Source organism: Coturnix japonica, chromosome 14 (genome assembly GCF_054131305.1).
Source record: "Coturnix japonica strain WE chromosome 14, WE-NBRP24, whole genome shotgun sequence".
Classification (NCBI taxonomy): Eukaryota; Metazoa; Chordata; class Aves; order Galliformes; family Phasianidae; genus Coturnix; species Coturnix japonica.
Genome location: NC_140676.1, coordinates 5,377,973 through 5,388,586, shown reverse-complemented (window position 1 = coordinate 5,388,586; position 10,614 = coordinate 5,377,973).

Here is a 10,614-nt window from a genome sequence, read left to right as displayed (position 1 = left end):
TCATACCAGCAATCTTAAATCCCCCTGCTTCTCTTGTTCTCATTTAATAAACGAGATGGATGTTAGCTGCTCCGCAGCCTGCTAAACAGATTTGCTGGGCAGCCCCTGGGGTTCCACTGAGTGAGTCCCTGCCGCAGTCTGTAGATGGCTGTGAGATGCCTGAAATATGTGCAGCGCTACTGGCAGGCTGTGCAGCAATGGGGAGGGCTGCCTCTACGTGCTTTATCTGCCTGCTGATGCCGGGAGAGCGCAACAATCATCACTGTGGTGGCTCAGGGATCATTTATTTGTGTGAGGCTGGGTCTTTCTATGGGTAGCACAGCTCTGTGTGCTTCTAACTGCCCACATTGGTGAGGTTTACCTCCTGTGTTGGGAATGACCAAGCACCCAGATGCTCTGGACTGAGCTGCCACATCCTGAGCTCACACTTGCCCTCATGGGTAACTTTGCTGTTAGAAACAGCAGCTTACCCACTGTGTGCTGCCCGTCCCTCTGCTCAGTGAGCTTTCTGCCTTGTCTCATCTGTCCTCGGATTGTGAAAAACTTCAGCTGCTTCCTCTGAGCAGCCTTAGCCAAGCTTGGTATGAGTTTGGCCTTTGAGAAGTAATCATTAGTAATGGCTGTTTTCCTTTTTGCTGTAGGTCTGGGCTCAGGAATTTTCCAGCTAACCCAGCAGCCTGCAAAGGGGGCCCCTCGCTAACACTGCTTTGGCCCCATTCTGCATCGGCTCCGATGTGCTGCCGCTGCTGGACTTTGCTTGGCACAGTGCAACGCAGAGGATCAGGTCTGCCAGGAGCAGGGCTCGCCTCTTGTTGGAGCAGTCAGGAATGTGGGTGAGTCACTGCCTTGACTGAGGAATGAAACCTTAGATGCTGGTTTCTTAAAACTTTGTTTGCTTTCAGAACTGTAGTGACTTTGAAGGCAGCACACATTCCCGGGGCTCCTCTGCCTCTCAGTCGTAACATCAGCTTTTGTATTAATCATTTCTCTATCTTTTAGAATCACGCAGGAGGGAATACTCATTTTTGCATGCTCTCAGAAGTCTGTAGGATCCCATAGACTATCTAGGTCAGAGCATGCAAAACCACCTGGTATTGCCCATCCATCTCTGAAGCACAGCCTTGATACCGTAGTCCTGCCAACTTCTATCCCCAGCAGTCAGGGCTTGTGTTCTGTACAAGCGCTCAGCAGGAACTGCTCAGGGTTCTTCCACAGCAATGTGACTAATTAAAGCCGTATCAATTTCCACGTGACACTGGAATGGCATTTGAGGGTGATTTGTTTAAGGAAGATGAGAAAAACAGAGGAGAGAATGCACAGGAGAAACAACAGAACACAGCAGGGTCTTCCAACTTTTGTAGCTTTCAACTGTTTAATTAAGCTTAGGGACCTGTGGCCATTTTGTGAATAGTTTATCTGATTTCAGAAGGTTTGGATACCTCAGGAGACGCTGCTACCTTTGAAAATAAGGCTTTTCATGTGGATGCTGCAGTATGAGCTTAGGTTCTTCCTGTTATGTTTGCAAAATGGAACAAGATGACATGAAAATATTCCTCAAACATAACTGGCACCATTTTCCTTCACGAGTTTTTGATATCTAAACCTGACCGTATTTTATTTATTTAATAGATACTTCCATTATCTATTTATTGCTGTTTTGCTTTTTACAATTTATGATCTACCAGTTATTCCCAAGTACTCTCTATTTATATGTATTCGGTAGCAAGCATGGACTGCTGTGACCATGTAATTATATCAAAATGAATTTGGGTTTCTTTTGTTGCAAAACATTCTAGGGCTGCAGATAGAGACTGAATGTAGGATAAGCTCCGAGCATTGAGATTACAAGAAAAACTATCTACGAAATCCTACAGATTAAGGTCATGCATGAGTTACTAATTCTCCCTCCTGTGAGGTTTGATTGCAAGATATAGTCAGCTCCCACTGACTTCTTAAAATGAGATGGCTTGAAAAATTGACCAGATTCTGTCCAATTTGCTTTGCTGCTGGAAGTGTCGGAGAAATAAGAAGCTGTGAGGAAAGAAAGAAGCGTAGACCAAGAGAGGGTCAAAATCCCTGCTGGCCAGCAGCTTGAGAGCAAAGGGAATCTCTAAGACTCCTCTTTTTTTTTCCTGTTTTCCCCTATCAGAGCTTGATCTGCTGCAGAATCACAGTGCTCGCAGTGGTGTTTTTGGGGCTGGGACTAAGGCTCCATTGTGCCAGAATCCGCATCCTTCCAAGAGGTGCGAGAGCAGAGCAAATATGGAGGAGAGAATAGGAGTGATAAGGGAAGCGCCTCAATCCTACAGAAAATTCAATCGTAGTCTTCCCCCATGGAGGCAGAGATATATCAGTGCACAACTGTATGGGGAAAAGCAACAGCAGAATGTGCTTTCCTACCTCAGTTTGCTATTATCTATGTTTGGTCAACACGTTTCCCTGTGATCCATGCAGCAGAGGGTAGCACTGGGCTCATTGAATTAAAGAAAGTGTTTTTATTTGTTATATCTAAGTATCTTTGAAAGGTGCCAAACTGGATATCCCTCTTGCTTGTAGGTTTTGTTTGCTTGGTGTTCATTTGCAGTGCGCCATGTGGCTTTGTGCTTGCTTACCTCCTGCTACACCTTGAAGCAACATGCCACAAAGCCCTGGCTTGCTAGAAGTTAAAATGGGATTATTCTGCATGGGCCAGCCCTATGGGAACAACTTAGAGGAACTCATTTTGCCAAATGAGTGAGGTGTATCTTTACAGGGGGCAAAGCCCTGTGTCTTTAATGGTTGAACATCAGTCAGCTGCACATGTATCCCTCTTGAAATAACCTGTGGCCGTAACAGTCTCATTCTGTTGGAGCCATTATTAGTCTCTCCCTTTCTTCATGATGCCTGTAACTAGGGCACGCTGCTGCCTGGCTGCACATCCCGAGGGAGCCTGGTGGTGTTTGTGCAAATGTGATTGGGCTACAAAAGGGGTGGAGAAATGCAGTTCTCTCTGCAAGATATATTTAGTGAATGCAGCTGTGGGAGGCAACAGGAACAAGAGAGCTCTTGTACTGCCAGGGCTCAGAGCTTGCAAGCCTAAATCTGCTATTTGCTTTGCAATACGTTTCTTCTCCTCTACAGCATTTATTTGAATGTAGATTTGCACTTCAGTGTAGCCAGAGCTCTTCCTGGAGCTTAGAAATGAGATGTCACAGTGCCAGCCCTGTTAGCTGCTTCTGCAGGCTCTGTACTTTTTCCTGGGCAGGAAGGGAGATTTGACCTCATTTAATGTTGGAGAGACTAGTGTTGTAGAAATAGGTGTGTCGTATATGCTGTGGCTCTTGCTTGAAGTGGAAGCAGCTCTGCAGCACGAGGATGGCCTCTCCCCAGCAGCAGGTGGGGAGCTTAGGGCATTTCGTGGCACCATATAAATACTCCTGGTCTTCCTGGCTTCCCTGACAGTCTGATCCGATATTCTCTGGTACGTCATGGAATACTTAGCACAAAAATAGGTCTGCTGACCTGCCAGGTCAAGTGGGAGCCTGCTGCCCTTAGGTGCCCAGGCATGTTGCTGGAGGGAAGGGCTGGGAATTGAACCGTTGTTGTTGTTGTTTGCTTTGTTCTAATGCAGTGGGGGTAAAAAAAAAGTAATCAGGATGAGTGTATGGAGGACTGCGTCTGGGCACAGGGGATTATGAAGACATATGTTTAAGAGGGAGCCAGGTTGCATCACTGCTGTCCCATTCACTGCATGCACACAGGAGAGGCTGTGTAGGAAATGCAGTGCATCCCCCATAGGGTGGCACAGATCTGGAAACGCATCCAGCTTTATAAGAACTAGTGTGCTTTAGTGCAGTAGTCGGTTACACCTCGGAAGCATTCAGCCAAGCACTGACGATGGCGGCTGCGAACAAAGTGGGGCAGCGCTTTCAGCCCCTCATCACCACGAGCCCGTGTCTGAAGCTCGAGTCTCCCCGCAGTGAAGCGGTTAAGTCCTTGACTAATTGGCTCCGAGAGCTCCAGCCCTTCGCAGCAGATGACTGCGGGCGGAGGAGCTGCTCCCTTCCCCCATCAACAACAACCACTGCGCCGAGAAACCCAACACCGAGCGGCCCCGGCCCGCAGTGCCCCGCGGCGGGGCGTCGTCCCGCAGCACTCGGGGGTGGAGTTGGTCAAGCTGGGGTTGTGCAGAAGGTTCTGTCTGCACCAGCCCTCTACAGCTGAGTGCACGGAGAGAAAAATAATAGCGAACACAAAAGAAAGTGATGTTCGCGGCCTCCTGCGGGACGCTGTGAGGGTATCCAGGAGAAGGGGGGGCTGAGCCGCCGCCATTTTGTGGAGAGGAGGCGGGAGGAGCCATGTTGTGCTGCTTGGTGTAGTACCAGACAACCGCCCTCCTTTAGTGCAAAGGATTCTAGATTCAGACTTAATATTTAAATAAATAAATAAAAGTATAAATTAAAGACAAGAAGTAAGGACAATAGTTGTTTTTTTTCTCAGGGATTAAGTGAGCAGAATAAGTCTTCTCAGGAGGCTGCAAAGATGGCGGAGGTGTAACGTGGCTCACTGTGTGCCCAGTGACAGCAGGAGATGCGGTGTCTGTACACAGTGTGGGGCCAGGCTGAATTGTGCAGGGAGATGAGGTGTTTCAGCCAGAGGAAAGGGGTGTTTTTATTCAGGATTTGGCTCTGGTAGGAGAAGGTGGTTGTACACAAAACAGCAGTGCTTTTTGATGCGGCTCCCAGGTGTTGAGATAGATAGTTTTGATCTGAAAAACTCAGGCTGGCTGCAGCTGTCAGAACTACGTGTTTGATCAGGAGAATGTGGAGATTTTGTCAGGAACGTGGCCAGACAGACTCCCCTCCAGCCAACAATCCTTAGAGTAAAAAACAGCGTTTCTATCGTGGGCCTTCAGCATCTGACTTCACTTTCTCTGCTCCCAGATCTTTCCCTTTCAAAGTGCATTATACAGCTGGTTTGTTTAAGGAGACTGTGGGAGAGGGAGCGTTAATGCTGGCATTTGGGAATACAAGAGAGATTGCCGCATGTGATTTTCGGTTTTGTGTCATTGTTATCTGGTTTCAGACTCGGGAAAAGCTGCTCATTTATTTTTCATGCCGCTGTATTTTTATCCTGGCTTCCTAACGAGGCAGAACTTGTGAAACAGTGCTGTTGGAGGCCTTCAGCTTTTGAACCGATGTTTCCAGCAAATTCAAGTGAAGTTTGTGGGTAGCTGTGGGTTACAGAGGCAAATCAGTGCTTCCACTGAAGAACTACAGAACGTGTGCAAGGGCTCGTTTCTTTGCTGTCAGTGCTTCCCAGGCCATCAGCTTCTGGTCAGTGATGTGTGGCATGGAAATACTCCAGCCCTGCTCAGGACAGGGGGTGATGAGCTGAGATTATTGGGGAGAGGAAGGACCTGTACGTAGTGCTGGGATTTCAGAGAGCTTTAGTCATAAAGAAAGCCAAGGGTCAGATTCTTCCAGATTAACTGTAGTTCACTTTTGCAAGGTGCCTGATTCCCTGTCCATGCCACTAACAGAGTGTTTCATGGAGCTCTGGTACAAAGCTGATGTATGTTTCTGGTTTGTTTTTGTAAGGCTGCATTATTAGGATAAAGAATATAGTAATTTTGATTGCTTTTCCAGTATATACTAATACACTTTTCTGAACCTCTCAGTTAGGTTCTGTTTTCTCCTAAGCGTAATTCCATTTTAGCATCACTTGAATAGACTTTCTGCATTTAAATAATTGATCTTCAACTTCATTTTTGTTCCAGTTTTCATCGCTTTTGAGTGTGTGTATGTATATAAAGACAGTCCTTTATTAATATTTTAAACGTGAGTTTTTGTTCAAGCAGTAAAAGTTCTGTCTCCAAATATTCATTATCAGGACTTGGTTTCTTAGCCAGCAGCGCAATATTTTAATAATTGGAGTTAAAAAAAAACCCACACAGAAGTCAGTTATTAAAATCCCAGTGTTTCAATTTTGCTCGTTATGATTCTGAATTATTCAAGCATTTCACTTAATTTCCTGCGCGTATGCACTTGTATTCCCCATACGTTTCCCTCCTCAAAGTGCTCTGGAATCTTGTTTGTTTCCTTGTTTGCTCTTACTCAAAATTCTCCCAGTTTATTCCAGATCCTTAGGACAACATTCTGTTTATTTTCAAGTATTAAACCTGCTTAGTCTCAATAGACAACGTGGTGCACATGCACAAAAGTGCTTGAGTTCTGGGCTGGGTATGGCCCTGCTAACAGCCAGTGTGTAGCAAATGGACTGTAGGAAGAAAATACAAAACCTCGTGGGTAACATCAGTCTGACACAGGAGCTATTTCTGGGAAGGTGACATTCTAATCCAAGCATGTCCCTGTATTGCTACATCAACAATGGCTTTTACTCCTCACCTAAATAGTGTTGACAAATACAAGGGAGTTTGTTTTGAGCTATGAATGCAACAAGTTTTCCCTTCTATATATACAATGTGTTGTCATGCTGGTTGTCTGTGAAATTTAAAAGGTTTGCTTGTCCAACTTCAGAGAAAAGCACAATTCCTTTTACTGCATGTGGCAATTTGCTGAACAATGCATCATTTTGGCAACTATTATATTGTAATCAATAAAAAGCCCTGTGGTGCTACCTGTGCAGAAGAGAAAGGAATGGAGATTGTGATGGAAACAGGCTGTTACTAAGTGTTCAACTTGCTTGAAAGAAGAATCTTGGTTCTGTATTGTATTTTTAGAGGCCTGGGCTGTTTTTTATTCTAGAGTAGCTGTAACTTATCTTGTTCTGAGTGAAATTCATTGCGTTTGTAAGGGTAGCATGGAGCCCTCGTGGCTCTGAAACCACAACGAGACTGATCAAGATAAACACCTTTCGTTATGTTTGTCATCTAAACCTTCATAAATCTCCCTTAACTAGAATAAAAATTGAGATTTGGTAAAAAATAAGGATTAAATCTTACAGGTTTTTTTTTCTTCCCTTGATTTTTAATTTATAAACACAAATCTGTTCTGCTTTCCCTGTTCTCGTACTGTTTCTTAAGCGCTGAAACAACCAAGGGTTGCTGATTGGTGTTTGAAGAAAACAAATTGGAGGGGTGAATAGAGAAATGATTTGCAGGCTGTATTTCCAACCAGAATGGTAAGATAACGAATTCTGATTGAAGTTTTGCATTTTAAACCCTACCAATCTGTCTGACTTTTACATAACTCCCCCTTCTCAAGTATTTTAAGTTTCCAAAGCAGTGAACAGCATCAGCACAGAGAAGTTAAAGCATGTAACTCGAGTGATACAACCTGACTGCGCATCCTGTAGCTATTGGTGTTAAAGTTCCTGGGAATGGCCACAGCGGTTCCTGGTTTGCTTTTAAAGGTGATGTCAGTAATAAGCAAAGTTGCATCATTCTCCTTCATGTCCAGATACTTGTCAGCACTTGTACCAATCCAGGTGTTGAAGTAGGTGCATGAAGGAGTTGATCAGTAGGTTTTTTTCTACCGTGTCCCACTCCTTTTATAAAAGTTTGCCAAGCCAAGAGGAATAGTTTAATAGTTACCTAAGAACCAAAACTTGACAGACCAGATCATCCCATACAAGTAGCTGTGGTAGTGAGCTCCAGCAGCTCAATGTATAAACATCAAACCTCAAATTTCAAAGCTCCTTGATGAAAGGAGCTCTAGATTTCTCCAGGAGAATAGGTATGTATTCTTTAGTTGACTCAATACAAAACTCAGTGAGCACCTGGCGGTTGTTACCTATTTTCTGTTTGCCTTATTGCTTATGGAATTCATGTGAAATGAAATGAGCTGGGCAGGTTCTTCTGATGGTCTTAGATCTAAAATCTGGGCTCGGGCCACAAGATCATGTGTACAGAAACAATATCAACTCTTTGCATTGTGACCAGCTAATACCACAAACAGTACTGGTTCCATTTCTCACTTATAATATTATTTTAGTATCGATAACTTATTTCTCTTTGTGAACACGTGAAGAGCTGAATTGTGGTTAAAACAGCTTCATTTTGAATAAGCTGCAGAAAGTCCTGGAGTGAGGCACAGCAAACTGAAAGATTTATTTTCTTTACCATATGCTTGCGACAGTGAGGATAATTGGTTTCAAATTATTCTTGGTAATAAACCTTTCTCTTGCTGCTCCAAAGGTCCATCATTCTAAATGGGAGCACCATAAAAGTGCCAGCGAAACTGCCATATTAACCGAATCATGGTTTTCAGTGTTAAGTCATAGCAACAAAAAGGGTGTGTGCAGAAGTGCTGCATGTAGATGTGTTTGCAGTTACTTGTTATGAGGTAGAATGAAAGTCTGAGCTTCAGTTTCAGTTCCAGACCTGTAGTAGAATGAATAGCATGAGCTGACTGCTACAACTGTTGGTGCTGTCACTGCTCACTGTGTGAAAGTAGCAAAAAGCTTCTGCTAGGATCAATATGCCATAATAATCTTTACGGTCACAGAGGGAAGTTGGTTCCGTGCTTAAAAGGACTTTGTCTCTATTTACCTTTCTGCTTATTGACATTATTCTATGTCAAAGTTTAGTCGAATCGATATCGGTCATTGTGAGAAGTCCTTAAATGAGAGCAGTGTAGATGCAGCTGTGTTCGCTCAGCCTGTGCACGCTGCTGCACTGCTGTGGTTTGAATGGTGACTTACTAAGAAGAGAAAACATTGTTTCAGTAACGTGTTATATACAAATATAGAATGTAGGAATAGATTTAATTTGGGACAGTGACAATTTCTGTGAACACACTGGAGGAATTTAAATGCTTACCACAAAATAACTCGCATATCTGAAGGACTTTTGTTTGCTAATGACCTTCATGGAAGCTGGGGGGAAGGTTAAAAGCTCATACAATAAAATGGGGTGAGTATGGGAAGGTGAAGCCGAGTGCCTAAATTGGGAGCTGTAGCCACAGATGCGGTCTCAGAAAACATTTCCCATATTAGTAATGGAAACACTAAGTTGCCTCCTTACTATCTGACAAGTGGTTCATAAAACATGGCTGAAGTATTTGGTTTAATGATACACAAAGCCAGGAAAAGAAATCGCTGTCTAAAATAGAATAGAGCGTATAGAGGAAATTGCAGCTGCAGAGAAATGACGAATTTAGAAGGGATAAGTGGTGTAACCACAGAGGTGGTAGGAACAAGGATTTGGTGTTAATCCAGAGCTGACCATGGGAGATGGAGGTGTGAGAAGGGAAAGTAGAGCTGTCCTTCTGTTCTGGTAGGAAAACAGAATGCAGACGATCTGCTGCTTTGAACATGGAGTTTGATGGGTGTAGTGACTGCTGAGTGGCTGTACTTACATTCCTCTACACACAGCTCACGACAAGCCAAGAAACAGCAGAATAAATGGATCCTTGTGCGAGTCTTTTTGGAGCTGCTTTTGGCCTTGGTGGCCAGGAAGCAAAAGAGCAGCACTGACTATAATTAATGAGGATATTAGATTTCCAGTAACTTTTTGTTTATGCTTAAAAGCAGTACAGTAATTGACTGTTAAAAACACATCTATCTGTAAAAGGTACAGGAATAAATTTATCTTTAAAGATGAATAATCTGTTCTATTAGATTAGCTGGGATGGGGGGAAAAAATCAGATAAGCAGGTCAGGTCTTGTTCAGTTCTGACTTAAAACCACTCTGACTGGATCCACGCTATTCCTACCAAGAGCAGTTGTGTCTTGAATGCTTGATCTCCTTCCATTTCACGTGGCTGTCACAAGTGATGGTACTTCATATGCTTTTCTAGATATGTCTTCTGGGAAGAAACAGCAGAAAGGCTGGGAGCTGAATATTGAGCTTCATGTCTTTGTGAAGACAGACCTCCTGCAGTGAGTGAAAACACCTGTGTAAGTAGCAGTGCTGTTGCTGTACTGTTGTCTACTTTGTGCCTCACTGTGGTTGCCTTTCCCTTCTCCCCACTGTTGGTATCTTTCCAAGGAGCACAGGCAGCACCTTTGCATGCAGTTACACATGCACAGTTCCACTGGGAGAAAGATTAGCTTTTGCTTTGCCAGAATCTGAATGGAAATGAAGTTGCAGAACAGGCTCCCTTCAGCAAACCAAAAATCCAATTCTCCCTACAGGCCTTCCCCAAATGTTTCAGGTACTGCTGACTTAATCGCTGCCGTACCTGCTCACATTGCTATGTTTAAAACAAAAAAAAGAAGGGAAGAATGTCTATTCTTCCTCTTTCTGCTATATCTTTGTGCTTTTAACAGAGTAAGCAGTCAAACAGGATCAATGCGCACTGATCACACAGTGATTGCTGAAGGGTGTCAGTGTTAATTGTGTCGTTGTCACTTAGCTGGGTGTGCATCCTGCAATATCCTCCTGCCCAGCTGCACGCTGACATCTGACATCGCAGGTGCTGGCGGACACACGGGGATGCTCCCATGCTCCTGGTATCTGGTTTCCATGGCAGTAGTCAAAATAGCAGACAGCGTCCTGGTGAGGTTGGCAGATGAGCCAGTTTCTATGGTGTTGGCTATAAAAAGCAGGGTACTGTGTTGTGTTTGGGTGCCTGCGGTGTTTTTTAGAGCAGCTAACGCAGACAGCGATGCTGCAGGCAGGTGAGACTGTTCCTGCCGCTGTCTGCATGGATGGGCGTATGGAGCAGGTGG